Source organism: Panulirus ornatus, chromosome 4 (genome assembly GCF_036320965.1).
Source record: "Panulirus ornatus isolate Po-2019 chromosome 4, ASM3632096v1, whole genome shotgun sequence".
Taxonomy (NCBI): domain Eukaryota; kingdom Metazoa; phylum Arthropoda; class Malacostraca; order Decapoda; family Palinuridae; genus Panulirus; species Panulirus ornatus.
The window spans coordinates 76,657,421-76,682,618 of record NC_092227.1 but is presented as its reverse complement, the minus strand read 5'-3'; the positions used below and the strand labels follow the sequence as shown (position 1 = coordinate 76,682,618).

At 44.5% G+C, this 25,198-nt stretch overlaps 1 protein-coding gene across 4 annotated transcripts in view; it reads left to right on the top strand.

Annotated features, from left to right (window-relative positions):
* The window catches only part of LOC139745835 (protein RCC2 homolog), a 332,889-nt gene that overhangs the window by 1,890 nt on the left and 305,801 nt on the right, over positions 1 to 25,198 (top strand). The window lies entirely within an intron of this gene.

Sequence of the window (25,198 nt, the reverse complement as noted above, 5' to 3'; positions counted from 1 at the left end):
AACTGTACGTACGATAAATAGTGTGGGAACCCGCTTAATAGAGGGGATGCTTGTGACGTCACGGAGTTGATGCTTAACGCTGAGTATGGAACTTACACAGTAAGTCTTTATGTTATATCTGGCATGGCTAACTGAGGCAGTCTGTATCGTATGACCTCAGTCAGACCTTGGACAAATCCTTTACTTATACGTTTGTGTATCGCTGCGCACCTTATTTCCTTGCCCTCTGGAGATGACAATTTTTTTTTTTTTTTTTTTGCTGCTACGATTGCAATGACAGAGGTAGAGCTCACTAGTTTTGGAGGTTTACAGAGGATGTTTCTCTCCAAGTGGCCCACTAACGTGAAGTTTATCATTCTTTCAAAGACTTTACCAGGAACTTCCTGGAGGAGGATGGGACGATGGCTCTTGTGGTCTGAGTTCGACATTCCTGGTTTTCGTATCATTGCTCCCTCTGGCGTCATTAAATTGACGAGGAAGTTGCCCTGTGTTTGAAATAGTGTTGTAGATATTAAGAAGGTACTGATGGTCTTTTGTAGGCATCATGCTCTCTTGTTCCTTGTCTGTTGTATTTCTTTTCCTTGGGCGAAGGTCTTCTGGATGGCTGGCTGTGGCTCCTGTGCGATGGTTCTCGTGGAGAGGCGGTACAAGCGCGAACAGTCGAGTCGACTCGTTGGTCTGATGTAGGACTTGGTCTTTCCCATACCCTGAGTCAGCCAGTCGGGTATTTCTCTATCGTGATCTTGGTTATGATTTCCGTTTTCTTTCCGGCTTGATTTTTTGAGCAACGATGGCCTTGTGTTCGTGAATTCGTTACCCACAGCCTTCGTGCTCATCACGGTTCGTTATTGTTTAATGTCAACTGTTTCACGTTGTCTCTGTGGTTCTGCTGTAAACATTTGTCTCCTTGCCAGAAGGCTTTCAGGTCATCATCATCATATATATATATATATATATATATATATATATATATATATATATATATATATATATATATATATATATATATTTTTTTTTTTTTTTTTTTTTTTTTTTTTCAAACTATTCGCCATCTCCCGCGTTAGCGAGGTAGCGTTAAGAACAGAGAACTGGGCCACTGAGGGAATATCCTCACCTGGCCCCCTTCTCTGTTCCTTCTTTTGGAAATTTAAAAAAAAAAAAATTGAGAGGGGAGGATTTCCAGCCCCCCGCTCCCGTATATATATATATATATATATATATATATATATATATATATATATATATATATATATATATATATATCGCAAATGAAATGGCCCTGATTATGGCATTCAATTACCCGTGTGTCGTCTCGACTAACACAGATAAAAAAGACGTTCATTTTGAGCAAGGAAATGTAGACCCTCCCTCCGGTGGCAGATTTCCATGTTATAAACTAATTATCCCAAGTCGTCACTTCTCAAGACTCGGTTACCTCCAAGACTCGTCCATGTTTTCATCCTGCCCGTGTCAAATGCTCGACCTCCACTTAAATATATCCGCGGGAGCAGGTGGCGGCGGGTCATCCAATTTGTGGCCTTGAGTAGTAGGCCTAGTGGCTGGTGGCTGGTCGTTTGTTGCGCCTTGTCTTGGGGTGTGTGGGGCGCGGGTGGGGCGGCCAGCACCGAGGTCTGGAGGGGGAGTGGCGGGGATAGGGGATGGGTGCTCAGCTGGTCCTTGAGGAGGGAGACGAATGTATCTGTCGTGAAAACAAAACAAACATCATTTTGCTTACGGTTGCTGGATGGAAAGAAGTAGCCGACGGGGGCTAAAATCGCCATATATATATATATATATATATATATATATATATATATATATATATATATATATATATATATATATATATATATTTCTGTAGATTGATATCAATGTCACACGTGTTGACTAGAATTTTATCATTCGTGGCGAAATACAACGGAGGCGTGTGTCTGTGCTTGATGTGGCATGGTCAGTCAGGTTTGCTTCTCTGTGGCTGGTTCCTTTGGGTTTTCTGTGGCTGAAGATACTCTTAGTACAGTTAAAGACGACTGTTTTCTCAGCTACTGACCGTAACGCATGGTTAACGCACAACCAAATGACACGTAAATTAACTCCGTCGGTGAACAGGTTGACCTGAATTACGTACGGCAGGTATAAACGCACGAGCGACTCTGTGTCCATAAGTCTACCAAAAACAAGAAGAGATACACGAATGCCAGTCGTAGAGCGCGTTAGGGGAAAGATAAGAGAGCAGTGGATCCCCTTGGGACTCCACGACTCGTGTTGCTGCACTCCAGACCTGCCACCTGGACCTTGTTTAACTCTGAGTCAAAGGAAAAGGTGAGGGTTCTCCCTCCCTCCTCCCTGCTTGCGTGTGCCGACCTCCGAACCACGTAGAAGGTCTTGAGTTTGGCTTAAGACACTTGCATGCAACCAGTAGGTAAAATCCGTCCATTGTACGAAAAATATTACGAAAAAGATTTAATAGCTCTCTATTCCCATGTGGTATTAGACAATAGTCACTTCTTATCGTCTGAATGTGTCATACAAGCAGATTATCCTCGTAATCCTCGTTGATTTTTTTTCTTTCTTCTCCTTTTGCCGCTAACAACGGCCCTCCTGGTCCCTGTATAGACTAAGAGTGTACTGAGGGGGAAAGCAGCATCGCTGCCATGTCATTGTTGTAGCGCCCTGACGCCAGCAGCGGCATTACTGTGAGGTATACGTGTGAGGCGAGATGTGTGGGTAGCCTAGGTACGCCACTCTTGCTGGAGTGGTGCCTCATGATGAGGTGAGATGAGGGTGATGGGAAGAGCTCTCATAATGTCGGCCACCGTGGCTGTTCTAACCTCCTCCACTTACAGTAAGAGCTGTGAATCTTTCTATTGCCAGGACCGTGTGATGATCGGGGAAAAGATGAATACTTAACTCGGTATGCATACACGTTGGATTAGAGGAACATGCTATAGTGGTATTGCTATCCATTTTACACACACACACACACACACACACACACACACACACACACACACACATACCACACACATTCCCCACACACACACATAACACACACACACATTCCCCCCACACACACATACCTCACACATACCTCTCACATACCACACACACACACACACACACACACACACACACACACACACACACACACACAGTAGTGTTTGTAAATCATAAAAAAACGGAAAAAAACTCTTAGTTTGAACTGGTAATGTATATACCATGTATACTTCAGCCGTGGATGGGCCCCCCTAGCCGACGGGGTAGCCAAGAACTTCCACCTGAACATGGCTGTGTAACATGGATTACATATTACTGACCAACATCGAGCACGGTATCCAAGACACAACAGATGCAAACAAATATCCGATGAAGCGACCAAAATACGAACACAAAGCGGAAAAAGAGTGTGTCCACTGTCCTCAGATTCATTATTGAATAAACACTGATGAAATGGTCTCATAATTCCCACATTTCCCCCCAGAACATCATGAATACATTTCTTCGTAGCAATAATCCTATTCTGCAGTTCTTAGCCGATACTCACGAACACGCTCCACCGGTGACTCTGCCTCTATAATAGCGTAGCCAAAGTGAGCCAAACCAGCAGGAAATGGCCATCAGTTGTTCTCATAAGAGCTGAAAGGTTGCTCATGGTCCTAGTTGGCGGTAATTGTACGTCTAGACGTCAAGTAAATGGGATGGCAACGCAAATGGAGCATTTACTTAACATTAACGTCATCAAGGACACTACACACTAGGAGGGATCCAAAAAGACGTATAGGAAGTTTGCATTTAATATTTACTCTCTCACGTCTCTAATGCATTATTACTGAAACACGTGCTCTTATAGCATGTATTTTGAATCTGTCATATATATATATATATATATATATATATATATATATATATATATATATATATATATATATATATATATATCTATATATATTTCTTTTTCTTTCAAATTTCGCCATTTCCCGCGTTAGCGAGGTAGCGTTAAGAACAGAGGACTGGGCCTTTGAGGGAATATCTTCACCTGGCTCCCTTCTCTGTTCCTTTTTTTTTTTTGGAAAATTGAAAAAAAAGAAACTAGAGGGGAGGATTTCCAGCCCCCGACTTCCTCCCCTTTTAGTCGCCTTCTACGACACGCAGGGAATACGTGGGAAGTATTCTTTCTCCCCCATCCCCAGGGATAATATTTATATATATATATGAGTGCCGTTTTCCTTGTTAACTGCGAGGTAGCGCCAGGAACATGCGAAGAGAGCCCCATTCGTTTACATTCTTTCCTTAGCTGTCATGCACAGTGCGCCGGAACTACATCCCCTACCCACAACCAGGCCCCACAGACCTTTCCATGGTTTTCCCCGGCGCCCTTCACATGTCCTGGGTCAGTCCGCTGACAACATGTCGACCGCTGTATACCACATCGTTCTCATTCACTCTGTACAGTGCAAGCCTTTGACTCTCGTGCATGTTATGGCCCCAGTCACTCAGAGCCAGAACATCCAGGTTGGTTTCCACACAACATACCATGTATCTCTCCTCTCATCTCATCTTGGTTACATCCTCGTATATTCAGACACTCCAGCCAGAGCCTTCGAGAGGGAGGAGGACTCTTGGCTTGGCTCCTTCTTTTGTCCCATCTTTTAAAAAATGAAATTCAAGAAGGGAGGGAATGATCTTGGCCCCCACACCCGCCCCCTTTAGTCGTGTTTTACACCACGCAGGGAATACGGAGGTAGAATTCTTTCTCCCTTCCCTCAGGGATGACATAGCCAAAGTCAGGTACCAAGTTTAGTAGGGTTGTTCAATAAACTTATATAAATTTATGAAATTACTCCAAGACTCATGTCCATGAAAGAGTCTAATTGTTGTTACTCAGGACCTTTCTGAAGGCTCCTGCAGCCCAGAGCTGCGCTACCTCCAGTAGCAGAGAGATGTAGACTCCTTTGCCATGAGAATTTCTGTGATGAGGCTATACTCCCCCATGATATACACTCGGCAAGGAATACTACCCGCGTATCTCCCTCCAGTCAAAACAGGAGGTCGTGGATGAGATCGTGGTCAGCTAAGCCAAACCAGCTCGACTCCCACCCTGTTCGTGATGTGGACGTATGTTTGCCTCATCCTTCTGCAAGCCTATGATGGTACTAGCAACAGCACCACAACACACACACCCCTCTATCTTGTCCCTGATATTCACAGCGACTGAGACCACTGCTTCACCGGTGCTCCTAATCATCTTTGGGATGGTCTAGTGGCCAACAAAGCTTACATACTTGTATGTTGTATGGTGGTCAACAAAGCTTACATACTGATATGTTGTATAGTGGCCGACAAAGCTTACATACTTGTATGTTGTATAGTGGCCAACAAAGATTACATACTGATATGTTGTATGGTGGTCAACAAAGCTTACATACTGATATGTTCTATAGTGGCCAACAAAGCTTACATACTACTGTGTTGTATAGTGGCCAACAAAGCTTAATACTGCTATGTTGTTTAGTGGCCAACAAAGCTTACATACTGCTGTGTTGTATAGTGACCAAGAAAGCTTAATACTGCTATGTTGTTTAGTAGCGAACAAAGCTTACATACTGCTATGTTTTATAGTGACCAACCCAGTAACTGAAACTGAAAGATCAAAAAGAATTCAGAATCGTTTCATCGGCAATATCGAGGGATTGGAGGATGAAAGAAGCGATAAAACGATGAAAGTCGATGAAAGAAACCAAACTTGAAAGTCGAGAGAGAAAAGAAAGACACACGTTAATCTACGTACGGCAGCGACCGATTTTCTTTCTTCCACAAAAGAACCAAATGCACTCGCACGCTGACGACTCAGCACTGCATTCCTCTACATCCTTCAGTTCTGTCTCTTCTTGTCTCGCTTGATCTGTTTCTCGGCTCGACACAACGTCCTCAATAAACTCAGACATGGACAGGATATCTCAGTAGGGTAGACGATATCTGGTTAAGGTCAATGCCCCCAAGACCCAATTTCTTTCTATCCCTCTCTCTATTGAAAATGCCTCATAACTTCCTCTCTCTCTCTCCTTCGTCGGTTTTGTAATTACGCCTCTTAATGAACATACCTGGTATTACTGTAACATCCACTCTTATCTTGGAAACCCCATATTACGAAAATGATTGTCTGCCTCTTAAGAAACAGGGTGTCCTGTTTAGATGTCGAAACTACTACTCTTCAGAACAGTTTTGCTCCGTTTATACAAAGGCTTGATCCATCCTTGTATGATAGAGTACAGCTCTCGCATCTGGGATGGCTCTACTAGTTCTGCATCCATAAAGGACAGGGTCTAGTCGAAAGCGATCCAAGTCATCAACTCTGTGGCCAAAATTAGTAACCCGTCAACATAAGAGTTCTTCCCTTATGGTATCCGTCCGCCACGCATTTAGTGTCCTTATGTACAACCGATGCGCACTCGTTCTCAATCCGACCCCACCCTCTTTTCAGCACAAGTGCACGAGACTGTGAGTTCACCTACATCTTTACCCGACAAGGAAGTTAAGACAGCCACGAAGGTGCGTTTTGCTTACATGTCACTTCCATTCAGGCGTTGTGGGTTTAGCGAGGCTTTGTTTTCTAAAGCTCCATTTAATCCTCCGGGAACCACTAAAACCATTTTGCTGACAGGTTTTCAGCGTTCGCTCGTAGGTATGACTACAGTCGTCGTCTGCTGGGCTATCTTGTGTAGAGGGACCTTCACCTCTGCCATGACTGTCGCTAGACACAACTGTCGTATCATTAAGAAAGAATTTCTTTCTTTGATGTGAAAGAAAAACGTCGTGTTTTTCTTTCCCTTTTTTTCTATATTGTCTAGTGTTCCCATTTTCATTTTGTGGTCCTTTTTTTTCTGATCGAGATAAGACCATAGATCTTCCTGTATTATCACCATTTTATCCAGATTGGGACCACTGGCCAAGAAGTCTGTGTAGTTAAGGGCATTTCAGCTAAGGAGTAATTGTTCAGTGTCTTCACAATGGAAAGTACGTGAAGCTTGGGCACGGCGGATCCTGTGATATGTCAAATGTGTGCTAGAGAGATGAGTGGTGTCCATTACGTAGACGCGAAAGGATAACTCGAACATACCTGGGTGTTTAGTTTCAAAGATGTGTGTGGCTGGTAGGGTAGACTTTAAGACTGGGGTGTGTGAGAGCAGTTGTTTATTGCTTGTCGAGTCTTCACAATGTGTATATCGTAGTCAGTGTAAAGTTTGTTGGGAGGGGAAGGTTCTTTGAGCATAGATTGCTAAAGTGTAATAGAAGGGGTAAGATTTTTGGTTATGTTTAGGGGTCTTGGTGGCTGGTGATGATAGTGGCTTGCATACGAAGGGCTCAGGGCCGTTGCAAAAAGACTAAGTGCTGAGCATATTGAGGTGAGGTTGTATTGGAAGTATCTCTCTTTCCTTGAGCAAGTGTTGAGTGTTTGTGGATGCAAAGCAGGCAGCTAGTGATTGATCTAAGGGACTTGCTTTGTGTAGTTTGTGGTTTTCTAATGTTTGTTCTTGAGGGAGTGGATGACCATGTAGGTGGGCGTCACTCAGGGTGGAGCAGATGATTTCCTTTTTTTTTTTCTACGTTGGAGGATCCAGTCACAGACAAAAGTACACATCAAGGCCGGGCCTTAATTTGAAATATTGAGAGGATTGTGAAAGAGGAAAAAGAAGAGACGAGGGAAAGAATTTACGAATCTTAAAAAGACTGCGAAGGGATTCCACCCCTTGTTATTCTATTTCGCAATCTCCATTTCGATGATGCAACGCCATACTTCCCGGGCATTCATATTTGCCTGTGTCATGAAGTGTAATAACATCATTCAAGAATGAGAAAAAGTAACCCAAGAAATAAGAGAGAATCCCCTCGTTTTACGCAGGGGGAAAATAAAACAGACTTCTTGGAGGGATTGTACTGTCAACGATTAAGCGAATAATGCTGACGTATTATTGGGATGGTGATTGCGGCACAAGAATCATACAGAAACGCACAGTAAAAAAAATAATGAGCAACTAATACAGTCATAAAACTCATTTTTCTTTTCGACTATGTTTCTTAAAAAGTACAACAGGTGTATTTTCCCGACCCCCTTTAATGCAAACCTCTCGCATCTCGGCAAATTTCCTTGGTTTACGGGGGTCTGTGCATGAGAGATGACCGTGTTTATTGAAGCCACAGAGTTCCACAAGAATCGCATAAATATTCAGTGAGGATTAACATGCGAGCGAGCGAGCGAGGGGGAGGGAGGGAGGTGGGGAGGAGGTGGAGAGCAGGTGAGGTGGGACCCGCTCGTCGTCGTCTTTCAACCGTCGACTCCTAGCGTACTTAATGTCATGGTTGACAGGCAAGAGTCACTTCCTTACCCGGGTCCCACCGACCGTGCACCTCCGGCTGTGTGTAAAGGGCAACTACACCGCGTTTAGCCGGCAGGCAGAGGCTGCACGTGCATGAAAAGAGATCAAACAATATATTTTGTTGGGAGAAAATGAGAAACTGTCTCGCATCAGTTTCCACTTTGCTAACTGCAAAAACACTCGCCTCTCCCCCGAGCGAATTACCAAGCTGCCACATGCAGGAGAAGCCACGACAGTGATCCTGACGCTTCTGATGGTCCTGTGGAACAGGAGGGATGGACAACGTGGAACGGGAGGGATGGACAACGTGGAACAGGAGGGATGGACAATGTGGAACAGGAGGGATGGACGACGTGGAACAGGAGGGATGGACAACGTGGAACAGGAGGGATGGACAATGTGGAACAGGAGGGATGGACGACGTGGAACAGGAGGGATGGACAACGTGGAACAGGAGGGATGGACAACGTGGAACAGGAGGGATGGACAATGTGGAACAGGAGGGATGGACAACGTGGAACAGCAGGGCTGGACAACGTGGAACAGGAGGGATGGACAACGTGGAACAGGAGGGATGGACAACGTGGAACAGGAGGGCTGGACAACGTGGAACAGCAGGGCTGGACAACGTGGAACAGGAGGGATGGACAATGTGGAACAGGAGGGCTGGACAACGTGGAACAGCAGGGCTGGACAACGTGGAACAGGAGGGATGGACAACGTGGAACAGGAGGGATGGACAATGTGGAACAGGAGGGCTGGACAACGTGGAACAGCAGGGCTGGACAACGTGGAACAGGAGGGATGGACAACGTGGAACAGGAGGGATGGACAACGTGGAACAGGAGGGATGGACAACGTGGAACAGGAGGGATGGACAACGTGGAACAGGAGGGATTAAGCACACAAAGACATTTAAAAGAAGTCTGGATGAGTTGAGTAAAAGCCGCTCCAGTGGATATAGGAATGACCACCACGTAGTCTGTCTGCTTGGCAGCAGAGGTTACTGCAGTGTTATACAACAAGCAGCCAGCCCTCCCCAGTGGCACAACTTCATTAGCACCTTTTTTTTTTTTTCACTTCGAAAGGGACTGGAAAATCAAGCATGTACACAGATTTTCTCTCATAGTGGCAGGAAGTCATGATAGACTCATGGCGACTTGCCTTAATACAGTAAATAAAATCTTGTCGTTTTTGATATTCTTTACAGAGTAAAGTCGTCAGCACAAGACTGCTGTTGCTGTGAACGTTCCATTGGCCCAGTAGTGATCCCTGAGGGACTCCAGTCTCCTATGGAACAGGTTGGCGATGACTGGCCGTTGATTACAACAGTGAGTGACCTGCCAGTCAGGTAGTTTGAAAACAGCTCCAACAGTTCACCAATAAGCCAAGTACACTGTAGTTAAGCGCTCCAGCATTGTCCAGAACAGGGGTTTTCTCAACCATCGTGTCATGACCCCAGTTGGGGTCAACGAGCAGTTTTCTTAGGGTCATGAATGAAGCCATCGAGACTTCTCCACGGGTGTTGAGAGATCTGTTCTAATGCTATACTCGGTAACGTTAGCTCCCTTCACTTACGCTGGTTTTTCTAGTTATAATATATGACCATAAATAAGTTGTTTTTTCTCTATTGGAGAGAGAGAGAGAGAGAGAGAGAGAGAGAGAGAGAGAGAGAGAGAGAGAGAGAGAGAGGAGGAGGAGGAGAGGATCACAGTGACCTTGGAATAGATGAGACAGGTCGACGTGGGGGAATCATTTCAAGCACTGCCGGTCTGGAAGGACGGTAGAGGTGGTGACCCTCTGTCCTCGAAGGCGTTGTTCCAGTTCGAGGAGAGAAGCGGCAAGAGATCTGCTTCAAAGTACTTCTGCTTTGAACAGCAGGCGTTTCTGGTCTAAGAAGCTTGTAGACTGGTCAGCATAGGTCTTGTCAAGAATTTTACTGTTGGTAGATAAGACTTATGGGGCGATACGCAAAGGAATTTTAACAGCAACAGACCACTGGGTTCCTTTCCAAGATGTGTTGACATATTTCGTCTGGATTTCCTATTTTGTTTTTGTTTTTTGAGTTAAGAAAATTTTCGAGTTTCCAGAATCTCTCCTTTTATGTTAGTGTTTTCCAAACGCGAAGCATAGAGAGCTGTGGGAGTCCAGTTGGAGCGTCTACCTGGCCCTGTTATGGTCATGTCAGTGCTGAATAGGCTTGCAGAACCCCCTGATTTCTCTGACTTTATATCAGCGACTATGGGTGTTGGAGTTGTTTATGACTGGTATCCTCTCCTTATCCATGTTGCTATTTTTCATACAGTGACCCACATAGTACGGTCAAAAAACATACCCCAGTCAAGACCATCTCAGGTGAAAGAATGAATTAAAACGAAGAAAGAAATTAATCAGGACTCTGCAGGCTTTTTCCAGACCTGACTCTGAGAGAAAGACAGGGTATATGAAGACGAAACGAAAGAAGGAAGAGAATCCCATGCCTTAGCTTGTCAAGGGACGAAGGAGGCATCATAACAGCTTCTGTTAGTGGCTTAAGATAACGATTATGTGAGTAGCGTAACGCCATGGTCTTCCTCTCCTGTCATAATACGTATCCCAGTCCGTCAGGTGCAATTTTCTGTTACAGGAGAGGCCAGCCAGAGCGTTCCCGTGGCCAGCATTCTCTCCCCGGCTCCTATCATCCCTGACCTGAGGATAGAATAATCATATGGTTAGAAGTGACAGCTCGATCCAGCAGTCCTCCTCCTGTTAGTAAGGAGAAGATCAAGCGATCCACCACGATGTGAAGAGGAAAATCGCCGTGCTTGGCGAGACCTTGCACCCCTCTGTCGGATGGTCAACAATCCTTCTGTACCAAGTGTTGGTTCAGTTCTACTGCAATCATGATCTCCAGACAACTAAGAGCTCCTGTAATCTTATCCAGCTGTTCAGTAAGGGGATACATCGCTGGGACCTCCATCTCGCTGTGGTCGATATCCTTCAAAAAAAAAAAAGAGGAATGAGGAATGCGTACAAATAGAAAAAAAAAAAAAGAGGATTGAGGAATGCGTACAAATAGATTTTCGATCATAGATATCTTCCTTTAAACACACTATATCTCCTAGCATGCGTAATGCTTAGGTCTTACCCAGAAGCAATATCCGGAGAAATTGGCAAATGGAAGTTGTAAATCCTCATCTGGAAATGTTCCTGCAATGGCAATAAGGTCGATGTTATATAGTTTGATTGTGAAGAAGCGGGACAGTTTGCTTATATTCTCCTGCTGGAACCCGGGTGTACTAGCGAATAGGATTGCCATTCTGTGTCGTCTCAGGGTTAAGACCCATGAATGAGCAATAGCTAAGAGGTAGCAGCAGCAGAGTGCACGCCGTGTGCACCACGTACGTGGTTAATACCCTGTTGATTTTACTTGACAAGAGATGTTCTTAATAAGCGTTTCAGTCGTATTTCGGCAGCGCGAGAGCAATAGGGTTTTAGTGCTGTCACTCTAGTACTGTATTTACCACCCTGCTCAGTGCTGCTACCCCCGTCGTCCATAGTATTACTATCTCTTAATCCTGCACGTGTCGTCTTTGTGATCGAGGCCTCTTCATGTACTGCAGTAAGGTCTAGAGAGATAGTTGATCTATTTTTTTTTGTGGGGAGGAGGGCGGGCTTGCAAGGTGTGCTGAGGTGGTGGGAGGGTGCGATCAGGCAAGTCAGCACGTAGTGACATGCGCAAATGTCTTAGGTTCTCCTGAAGTCCACCAACTCTTCCAGCTGTCTGGATTTTCCACGAGGTATCTCCCTGTCCCTGTGTATGGTACCAGAGGAGGCACCGGTTGCGTGAAACCGTCTTGGTCGTTGTAGCAGCGGCAGTGTTTCCACGCCCTCGCCCCGACGTCTACCATAGCGACCAGTACAGTAGTTCCACCTGCATATGGAGAAGTCCAACATGATAAACAGGCCGATGTGACATATGATCTCACAAGGGCAGCGACTGATGGTGAGGTCCAGAGCACGCTGAGGTGTGAATTCGTGACCGGTGCTGCTGACCCTTCCAGACCGCTTCTTACTCGCCAGCGATCCCCCAGAGGGGATTACTGTGATGGATGAGTGGACTCTGGGCCCCTCTCAACTGCCAGGATCACTGAGGCCGTCAGCGTCAAGCCACATCCACCGTGCAAGTCATCAGGTGTTAAGCGGTAGTTATAAGACCTCATTCCCTCCCACTATGCATTGTGAGTGACCGAGGGATATATGACGGTATTGTGGGGATATATATATATATATATATATATATATATATATATATATATATATATATATATATATATGTATATATATATATATATATATATATATATATATATATATATATATATATATATATATATATATATATATACACATCTTTTCTTTCAAACTATTCGCCATTTCCCGCGTTAGCGAGGTAGCGTTAAGAACAGAGGACTGGGCCTTGGAGGGAATATCCTCACCTGGCCCCCTTCTCTGTTCCTTGTTTTGGAAAATTAAAAAAAAAAACGAGAGGGGAAGATTTCCAGCCCCCCCGCTCCCTCCCCTTTTAGTCGCCTTCTACGACACGCAGGGAATACGTGGGAAGTATTCTTTCTCCCCTATCCCCAGGGATATATGTATATATATATATATATATATATATATATATATATATATATATATATATATATATATATATACGTCGCGTCCTTCAGAGAATCAGAGCACCAGAAGCTGGCCTGTCATATACGGCCGTTCAAAGACGTCCTGCCCTCGTCATCGTGTGTGTCGACTTCCACGATACCCAGCTTTTCCTTTAGGGACTCATGGCATGAACTCTGCCCCCGTCGGTGCCAAGGCAGTGCCTTAGAAACACTTCCTTCAGCACGAACGCCGTTCTAATTCTCGCTGTGAGTCGTCATCCACCTTGGTTCTTCGCTGTCACCTGCTTCCTCTTTTCGGTCGAAGCTTGTCAGTATGATAACGTCATCTTAAGAGCTAAGTATCACAACACCGCTCCTCGTCCGGCTTCTGCTGGGGATCATGCCGCCACCCTGCTTCATCATGTTCCTGGCTGGACTTGACCGAAATGTATCCTTAAAGGGAGACTTCCACCGACGTCAGCGTTCATTTTAGCGTTTTGCGACGAGAGCCATCGGTGCGAGGGTCATCGGTTCTGATCCAGCCTGAAGCTACAAAGAGATCCTGGAAGGTCGGGAACTGACACCAGTTGCAGTGTGTCTTCCTGTTTTCGTGAGGGCGAGTTCCAGACTCGCTGACGTATAGTATCACACGGAGTCCCTGATCACCACTGGAGCCATCTGTCGGCCTCAGTCAAAGTTACCCCCGACACTTGGCAGCTGGTGTCTGCCACAGGAGTACACTGTGTCTTGATGTACTGACTGTCAACCACCTTCTTTGTTCCTTGCACTCTCGTAAATTCCTGCAAGAAAACACGTCTGGATTTATCGAATACTTTCGGAAAATCTGAGTTGACATCAACCACTTTACTTTCGTCATAGGTGTTGACTGTATGAGGCAAAAAAAAGCTGGGTAGATTTCTCATACATGAACGATTTGGTGAACAGTCATAAAGTAGTTCTTTGATTTATGCGTTGATTCTCAAAGTTGATTGACATTCTAGCCTCGAATGATTGTCAAAGGATTTAGTTGCCACGGGCGTCAAACTGATCAGCCGTGGATTATCGGGGAAGCGACTTCGTACGTTACTGGACTATCTGTGTTACATTGGCAGACCTCCAACCCTGCAGAAGTTTCACTGTCGCAAATGACCAGTTAAAATGGAACACTCGGGGGCGTAAGTATCTCATTGGACACGATGCTCTCTCTCTCTCTCTCTCTCTCTCTCTCTCTCTCTCTCTCTCTCTCTCTCTCTCTCTCTCTCTCTCTCTCTCTCTCTCTCTCTCTCTCCCTCTCTCCCAAAGGTGTTATTTTGCCCCACTGTTCTCGTGAGCTGTCTTCATGTGCCCCCAGCTCCCGAGACCTTGACCCGAAGCACGGGTCTGGTTGCTGCTTCCCGCAGTTGCTGTGTGGAGGTTAGCCACTCGAGGATTGACCGTTATGACGCCTCTTTCTTCCCTTAAGCAGATAAGCAGTGGAATTTTTTTTTCTATACGTCTTTCCCTCTTCCTGTAAACTCTCAACCTTTGAGAATCAGGCGTACATACATACACCTGCAGAGCCCCAACTGATATCTGCCTCTTTTTTTCTCTCTTGCTTCACTTCTTTCATACTAGATGGCCCTTGATTGGAGCACTTCTTGACATTACCATGTCGGTCACATCAGGAAAAAAATGAATGACCAAAAAGCTTTACGTAAGAGCCCCAAACTCTCTCTCTCTCTCTCTCTCTCTCTCTCTCTCTCTCTCTCTCTCTCTCTCTCTCTCTCTCTCTCTCTCTCTCTCTCAGGTATCGGGGAGTTATTGACGGCTGAGCAATGCGCCAGCACTTCAGTGGCGGTCAAGTGACACTCCTTTGTGCCCAGGTAGCTGTCGTATCTCTCTGCTTTAACCCACACGTGGGGTGCTGGGTCTCGCTCTACTAACATGCAACCACTCCTTCTCATACATACTTCTCATATATACTTCATACATACTTCTCATACACACCTCTCATACATACTTCTCATACATACTTCTCATACATACTTCTCATACATACTTCTCATACATACTTCTCATACATACCTCTCATATATACTCTTCATACATACTTCTCAGACATATTTCTCATATATAGCTCTCACATATACTTCTCATGCATACCTCTCATATATTCTCTTCATACATACTTCTCAGACATATTTCTCATATATACCTCTCACATATACTTCTCATGCATACCTCTCATGAATGCTTCCCATACATACCACTCATATGTACTTATCATACATACTTCTTATATATACTCTTCATACATAGCACTTAACAACACGTAACTCAAACGACTGGTTGATTCTTCCTAACTCTTATCATTTCCTGCGGTGAGTGCTGAGCGTTTCCCTGACCTACGGCGATATCTTTTGATAAGTACTTATGAGTTAGTGGTCTCTCTCTCTCTCTCTCTCTCTCTCTCTCTCTCTCTCTCTCTCTCTCTCTCTCTCTCTCTCTCTCTCTCGTGGATGAAGTAACACATGAGAGACTACAGAAAGTAGATTCAAGTTGAATGGAATAGGGGAAGGATCACGAACATGGACTGATTCACCGACGGTAAAGTAGCGCGTAGCTTTCGATGACCAGGCCTGAAACTGGTTGAACGTGACGAGTGGTGGTGTGCCGCCACAGTAGTAGGGGTCAGTACTTAGACTCCATTCCATTCGAGATTTAGATTAATGAACTAGAAATGGGTCTCTTATCTTAGACCTCCAAAATTTGTGGTAGATACAAGAAGAAGAAGTAGTAGAGCTAGAAATGGGCAAAACTGTGATCTAACTCAAAGTGATCCCAACAAATTATAAAAATGATTAGAGAAATGGTACATGATGTTTAACGTAGAGAAATGCAACGTTATGCACTTCGGAAATAGTAATGCTTAACTCGTTTATCAAATTTTGGGAAATCCGGCGACAAATACAAGTGAAGAGAAGTCACTTGGGAGTTATTAGTAACAAAGTGAAGTATACTAAAACAGTGCTTAGCAACGGGTAAAAACAAAGGGGAACTAAAAGGTATCAAATCTCTGACCATCGACTTTAAAACGTTAGAAATATTGCTGACCCTTTATGACGGTCTAGTATCACCAAACCTTGAATATTCAGTCCAGTTCTGGTCCCCAGACGACAAGAAGTAAGAAGATAAAACGCTGGAACAAGTGCAAAGAAGGACGTCAAACTTCATTTAATTTTCATCACATCCACCCTCCTCCGTATTTTTGTATTTCATCAGCGACCCATGGATGGTTATGCACTTGTGTATATCCATCGTTCTAAGTCGGGTATTCTCGGTCACCAGTCCATTTTCAGCACACAGCTCCGCAAGCCACGCACCATTTTCCTTCATAGTGGGTACTCCAAGCCCCTCTCTCTCCACCAGTTATACCCTTGAATTATACCTTCCTATGCATATCCTTACCTATAGCTCATGCCTTGTACCCATATATATATATATATATATATATATATATATATATATATATATATATATATATATATATATAATATATATATATATATATATATATATATATATATATATATATATATATATATATATATATATAATATATATATATATATATATATATATATATATATATATATATATATATATATATATATATATATATATTTATTTTATTTTGCTTTGTTGCTGTCTCCCGCATTAGCGAGGTAGCGCAAGGAAACAGACGAAAAAGAATGGCCCAACCCACCCTCATACACATGTATACACAAACACGTCCACACACGCAAATATACACACCTATACATCTCAACGTATACACACACACACACACGCAGACACATACATGTATACACATGTACACAACTCACACTGCCTGCCCCTATTCACTCCCACCACCACCCCGCCACGCATATATATATATATATATATATATATATATATATATATATATATATATATATATATATATATATAGATTGATAGATAGACATATACATAGGTGGATACCTTGTAGGTTGTATGGGAAAGGGGTGATTGAGAAGGGTGAAGGCATGTACAGAGCATCAGACTGGGGAGGAGCTATGATGTTTCAGAAGTTACCGGTAGAGGATGTGTGGATCAAGTGCTTGCTTTGAAGAATGTGTGTGAGAAATACTTAGAGAAACGGAAGGATCCGTATGTGGCATTTATCTGTCTGGAGAAAGGATTGATAAGGTTGATAGAGATGCATTGTGAAGGGTCTTAAGAATTTATAGAGTGAGAGGAAAGCTGCTAGATTCAGAGGAGTTTTTTTTTGTCAAAAATGTATGGCGTATGTACGAGTAGGAAGAGAGGACAGTGAATGGTTGTAGATGAAGGTTGGTCTACGGTGGGTGTGTGTGTGTGTGATGTCACCATGGTTGTTTGATTTGTTTATGGATGAGGTGATACGGGAAGTAAATAGAAGAATCCTGGGAACAGGGACGAATGAACAGTCTGTAGGGAGTGAGTCAGTTGTTTGCTGATGAAACAACACTGGTGGCAGGTTGGAATGAGAAACTGCAAAAGTTGGCGACTGAGTTTGGGAGTGTGTGTGAAAGGATCAAGTTGAGAATGAATGCGAATAAAAGCGATGTTACTAAGTTTAACAGGGCAGAGAGACGAGTTAGTTTGGAACTGAGTTTGAATGGAGATATTGTGGAGGAAGTAAAGTGTTCTAGAAACCTGGAAGTGGACATAGCAGCAAATGGAATCGTGGAAATTGAAGTGAGTCATCAGATGTGTGTGGGAGCGAAGGGTCTGGAAGCACTGAGGAATGTGTGGAAAGAGAGGTCGTTATCTGGGACAGTGAAATTGGGTATGTTTGAAGGTATAGTAGTCCCAACGATGTTGTGGGGATGTGAAGCATGGGCCAAAGATGACTATGTGTGGAGGAGGGTGGCTATGTTGGAAATGAAGTGTTTGAGGACAGTATGTGGTGTGAGGTGGGTTGATCGAGTGAGGAATAAATGAGTTAGAGATATGTGTGGTAAAAAGAAGAGGGGGGTTGAAAGAGGGTGTACCGAAATGGATTGGGAATATGGAGAGAATGAGTGAGTGGGTTGAGAAAGAGGATATATGAGTCAGAAGTGTCGATGACAAGGAGGAGGCGGAGACCGAATTGGAGATGGAAGAATGGAGTGAAAAAGAATCTTACTGGTCGGGGCCTGAAAATTGTAGGAGGATGAAAGACGTTCACGAGCTGGAGTGAATTGGAATGATGTGGTTAACAGGAATCGACGTGCTGTCAATGGACTCAACCAGGACATGTGGAGCGTCCGAGGTAAACCATGGAAAGGTCTGTGGATAGGGAGCTGTGGTTTCGGCGCAATACACATGACAGCGAGTGAATGGATGTGAGCGTATGTGGCCTCTCTTTGTGTTCCTGGCGCGATCTTGCTGACGCGGGAGGGAGCAGAGAAGTATTGGATATATATATATATATATATATATATATATATATATATATATATATATATATATATATATATATATATATATATATATATGCAACAATCACCACTAAAGCCTACGTCATCATTGCGCTTTCGGAGTCCCACTTGTTCAAGGTTCGCTTACGATCCTTTCATAAGGTTGGTTAAATATACGTTTGATATTGAAGGCTCGAACTTGCGGACGGGGGCCGTCAAAAACACCCCACTCCCCCTTTCCCTCCCCCACCTCCTCCCTCTCGGCATTGGTTTTATTTCCAGTAGTTGCGAGATGATCCAGGACGAACTAGACCGACGGCGTTGCTGGAAATGTATAATCAAAAATTTACTCTCTTGGTTCCGGCCGTTGATTCCCAGAAGAACGCATGACCTGAACCTTGGTTCGTTCTCGCGTGATTAAGAAGAAATGAAAAAAAAAAAAAAACCATTGGCTGAATTTGTGGAAAATTTCATACGACTAAATAAAGAATGAGAAGAAAACTTGTATATACTCTGGGCTTCGTGTGTCTCGCTTCGCTGTGGGCAGGCAGATACGTGGAAGAGAGAGAGAGAGAGAGAGAGAGAGAGAGAGAGAGAGAGAGAGAAGAAAGAAAAAAAATCTCTCGTCTCAAAAGAGATTTTATGGTTCGCTTTGAAAACCAATTTTCTCGCCTGGGAGGAAATGTATTGTATTAATTTGGGTTAACGCACGTCAACACGAGGCTCATCAGATATGCCCGATACATAACCTGGCGCCATCTCTCAACGCTTGTGCTTCGCTGCGGTGGAAAACATTAGTCGCCCACACTTCCCTTTAGAAAACGGAATGTAATGGGCGGGGTTTGGATATTCCTGGAAGTGGTCGGTGCTAGCCGCCCGCCGCCCGCCCTCCTCCTCCTGTGCCCGCCGCCCACCGCCGCCCACCCACAGGTTGAACCGTGCGGTAGTATTTGTGTAGGAGGCCGAGAGTGTGTGTTCGCGGTTCATCACCTTACAACAAGATGGGTCCTCCCTAGTGACCTTCTCTTGCTTGAAGAGCGTATTCTTGTCTTCTTTTCTTTACCCTCGAGCTGCTTTCTCTCTCTCTCTCTCTCTCTCTCTCTCTCTCTCTCTCTCTCTCTCTCTCTCTCTCTCTCTCTCTTTAAAGGCCGGCTGATCTCGTCCCTTTGTCTCGTCCCACACATGCACACGCACACACACACACTCGCTCGCTCGCTCGAGCGCCCAAGACGTCTGTCTGTCCTTTATGGTGGTCATCGACGACATATATTTTCTCTCTCGCTGGAACCTTGGTATGCTTACACACACACACACACACACACACACACACACACACACACACACGCTTCTGTACCTCGGCGGACGCACGGGCGCTCACTAGCGGCGGACGAGCTTGTGGTCACACGCACACACACACACCCTCACACACACACACCCTCGTGTGTTACTGTCGAGGGTTCTACAACCTGTGCAGGACCATTGGTGTGCGTTATCCTGTGTCTGCTCACATCCCTCGAGCTGGAGATTGGGAATTACGAGAGCCCAAGTTTTCTCTTTTAAGCCCATTGATGGCGTTCTTTCACTCGAGATTTATTAGACTCAAATACGTTTGATGAAATGAGCTTAAGCCAGACGTTGGTTATGGTCGTCTTCATAATGCTACTAAGATTTTTCAAGAGAAATCATTATTGTGAGTTTGGTGATTAACTTCATATGTTGGGCAGTGGTATTTGCTGTTTCTGTCAGCAAGGTCTCTGTGGAGCCTGGTTGTGGATTGAGGGAGCTGTGGTTTCGGTGCATTACACATGACAGCTAGAGAGTGGATGTGAGCAGACTTGGTCTTTCTTTCTTTGTTCCTGGCGCTACCTTGCTAACGCGTGTGTGTGTACGTGTGCATATAACCTCGAGGAAAATGAAACACGATATGTTCCCTAGTGCGCTTTCGTGTAATGATCACATCGTCAGGGGAGATACAACAATGAGATAGAAGACGTAAAATAGTCAGTTGATGTACAAGGAACAGATGTAGCTAAGACGCCATTGGTAAGCAAGCGTTACCGGATGGTGGTGGTGATTATTGCATATATATATATATATATATATATATATATATATATATATATATAGATAGATAGATAGGTAAATATGGAACAAGAGAACTTTGCCTCTGGATATCCGTATATAACTTTGTTTCTTCATGTCTGACTCGTCAGTTTGAGTGTCGTGGTGGACGAGTGCTCAAGTGATTAACTTTGTTTACGTGAACTTTAAGGAATTTGATTTGAGTAATGAACTAGCTTCGTTACACTGGAACAAATCTACAGCTTATATATTCAGTGTTGTGACATGGTGATGTGCCACTTCGAGGATTAAGATCACTTATGCCTAGAAAATAGTGTTCGTGTCCAGATATTTTATTTTTTTTTTGGTCCTGTTTTCCATTGACGAGTAAGTACTGAATGAACAGAAGTGGTGTGGTTGGCCCGAGCCTGACTGTGCTACCTGGGTGAGGTGAGGTTATTTGAGAAAAGCGACCAAAGTGAGGCCCCGCGCGATTGACCTTCACTGGTTGGTGTACAGCGATGGGAGACGACCGCTCAAGTTTCAGACCCATATCATGCCGATTGCCTTGGTAAGGCGTACATATGCAGTATGTGAATGCTACACTAGCTATTATGTGGTAATAGCTCTCAAGGCATTAAAGGCATGTGCATATCGTGCAACCTTAGCCATGATAAACAACCGAGACATTTTTGAAGTTTCATTCAAAAAGCATAAGAAGAAACTCTGGTGTTATAACAAATATGAACCTTAACAGTATTACCTTTTCACAGAGGATTACACAAAGCTACCGTAGTACTTGTATATACACGGCTTCGTTTAGATATCGTATTGTCTGTACCGATTTAGTAAGACGCCTGTCTGAAGACTCCATCTCGTATGTCTACACTCATCATTCACCACCCTACTTGGGATACCCAGACCCGGCAAGGTGCTTGATGATGTCTGGTCCTCGTCAGATGGTCTGCTACATCTCTTGAGCCGTATTTTCAACAGCTCGTCCATCCATACGTTATTAGCGGGTATGTCGCTGGAGGTCACTGGCTTTGCGAGTCACCAGTAGTGTCGTTCCTCCTCACACAGTCGAGCACGACCTTTTATTCGTCAAATCGCCGCTTTCCAGTAACCAGCGTCGGGAGCAAGAATGTTGAGGTGTTGCTCCACGCGAGCATCCCTGTTCGCTGGCGTAAGCATGTTCTGATCCGCCGGCACAGAGCAAGGTATTCTGTCTCTTGCAGGTGTCGTTTGGTGGTCAGGATTGGCTGGGGCAGCAGCTGCAGATCACACGTGAGCTGTAGTGTTGAGGTCATAGGACGCCACTGGCCCGTCCACCCTCCCACCTGCCATCGTGTGAGCCACGCGTGAGCTGTAGTGTTGATGTCATAGGCCACCACTGGCCCGTACCACCCTCTCACCCGCCATCGCGAGATCCTCTCGTGGACGGTAGGCCCAGCTAAACCCTACCTAATTGACAATGTCCGTCACCTGTCACCGTCTTATTAGGTTCCCCACATCCCAGCCAACTGCCTCGCCTCCCTGAGGCCTTCGGTGCACGTTTCGTCTTCCTGCCATTCCTCATGTGAAGTGATTTTGACAAAATATAGATATTGCACAAACTATTATGCGTGATGCTTTGATAAGATTTTCTATAGATGTATGTGGGAGCCTCATAGAAGATAGACGGGACTCCCAGGGCAGAAGGGTTAGGTGCATACTGTCACTGTGTATATAGACCTTGATGAAATCATTGTTCCGACCATAAGGTATACTATAGACAAGGCACAATAGGATCTTTCATGGCATCAGTGGTTTTTCAGGAATCCTTAGATACCTGTCTGACATTACATGAAATCAATCTCTGCCTCTGTACATATTTTGTAATGGAACTAAATTTTCCTGCTGTAGATTTTCCTTTAGCTGCAAGTTGGGCATATATATACATAGCAAATAGAAAGATACTGAGAGAAGTTGATTTGTAAGAAGGCACACGCATACATGGGAATAAAGACATGGTTTATACATACAAGGTTAAGAGACGGGGCAACACGAGTATAGAACTCTCTCCTCCCCTGACACAAATAGTAATCAAACACCCTTTGTGTTTGACTGGTCTTACACCGACTACACTCCCTCCATAGACTCTCAACAGTTAGGCAATAGGAAGACCTCTTCTTCCACCGGGTACTTCGTCGCTTCCTTGCTTTTGGCCACCGAAACCTCGGGGAACATATGGTACAAGTGGCTGTCGCTCTCGTTGGTTTAACTGGTGGCGACACCCTTGTGCCTCCTCAGCTTCATGAAGAACGTTATAATCAACGGATCTCTGCGATGACTGCGTCTTTGGTGTCCTCGTTTTCCATAGCCCCTCCGACCACATTGCCTTCCCTAAACTCCCCCAACAGCCTCCGGAAGTGAATCACCAACAACCACGTCACAATCCGCCATACCAAGGCCATGTTTAATACACATCACCATAGCTTCCAATCGCATCCCATCCTCCACCGCCTCACTTCGCCTCAGCCCATTTTAAAAGATTCTTGGTGTCATTTTGGACAATAACTTTAGCAGGGTGAAACGTAACAGTACCGTTATCAGATCGATCCACTTATCGTCTCGACACACTTTCTCATTGCAAGAGAAATTCCTTTACCTGAACTCAGGAACATCCTCATAAGTCTTATCATTTCTCCCAGATTCAGTCATGCTTCTCCTCGTTTGGCACATCTGAAAAGATACACTGAAAAAAGACATGTACGGTCTCTCTTATACCATTTGCCACGAGGATCTAAATACTCAAATCCTCCCAAATCTCTCTCTCTCTCTCTCTCTCTCTCTCTCTCTCTCTCTCTCTCTCTCTCTCTCTCTCTCTCTCTCTCTCTCTCCAACCATCACTTGAACCCTTTTGATCTGCATTAAGAGCGCTGAATAGCCTTAGAAGTTCCAGTGCTTGTCTTATAAGCCTGAGTTCTGTAATCCTCTCCAATCCATCACCTGAACCCCATTCGACGGTTCAGATCCGCCTACTACACCATTCCCGTCACCTTAGATTCCTTGTCCCTGGGCTACTGCAGATCAGCAACACATGACCAAGTCGAACCGACATGGACAGAACAGTCAGTCCCATCCTAACCTAACTGACTGTTCTGCACAGTCAGTCCCATCCCAACCTAACTTGACTGTTCTGCACAGTCAGTCCCATCCCAACCATTGTGTGTTAAACCTGCGCATCTGTATTTGTGTTCGGAATGTCTTTTAAACCCCTTTTGTGGCCCAGTTTTTATTGTTGTATGTATAGCCTCTGTTTGCTTTAAGCCTTTGGTTGAAGCAGATTCATTGAACCATTAGAAACCAACTTTGAATTTCTGCTATTGTTGTTTGTGTTTATTATAATCATTATTATCATTATCACTATTATCGTTAGTATAATCATTAATTGTATTAGTTATTTATCATTATCAGTATTATTGTTATCAATATTATTGTTATTATTGTTACTTGAATATATTCTGAAGCAGACGCACACTCTGCTCTTGCAAGCACGTATGCACACACACACACACACACACACACACACACACACACACACACACACCCTGGAAACAACGTCCCCTCGTGCCCTATGGTCATGAGAATTGACAGTTATGTCCAGATTGTACTTCACCTGCAGAGACGAAGTGATCTGCCGCCCGACCCCTACCGTTGATCGATACACAACGAAAAGGGAGGGAAAAGAAAAAAAAAAAATTAGATGAACGAGACTCTTGTGGCATGTTCACCTGCGTGATACACAAGGAAAAAGATGTCGAAGGACGGACAGACGTACGCATAGAGCAACGACGATCAGAGAGAGAGAGAGAGAGAGAGAGAGAGAGAGAGAGAGAGAGAGAGAGAGAGAGAGAGAGAGAGAGAGCAGGCAGGCGGGCGGGCGCATCACCCGGACCACTTAGAACGGGGCAGCTTCGTCGGATATAACATTGGTTTTTCAATTTGGACACTACAGCTAGTTGCACACAACAATGGCTTCACCCTGCAGTTGAAATTGACACACCATGTGAAACTTTACACATTCTGTCAGCACCGTCCAATGCGAAGTTTTCAATACCAAAACTATATCCAATGTGCATTCAGACACTATAGATGGCTATTAGTCCCACCCATGGCTCGGTCTTCTCCACAGTAGAGCTAAATTAACAGGAAGTGGGGACAGGATCGCCAGCTGTCACCCTCTCCAGCTGTCTCTTGTTGTGGTGTTGCATAGTGTATACACAACCTACCTGTATGTGTGTGTGTATATATAGATAGATAGATAAACAGATAGATAGATTGATAAATGGGTAGATAGATAGATAGACAGATGTTTCTTTCTTCATGCCTGTTCGCTGTTCTCAACTTTAGTGAGGTATGGTCGGGATCCGACGAAGAATTGCCTCTTCCGCTCACATCCACTCTCTATCTGTCGTGTACAGTGCCCCGAAACCAAGGGAACTTCAGGGAAAAGGACCGTGGACGCAGTGAGCGCGCGTGTAATGGTCCTAGAGAGAGAGATTTACCACCTGAAGAAGGTATTTAAGATTGATAATTAGTTGGAGGTTCAAACTTCAAATTCTGACGGTCTTGATAACCCGTAGCAGTCGATGGGTCTTAAGCCCATATCACCAACAAACCGCAGGGGTTC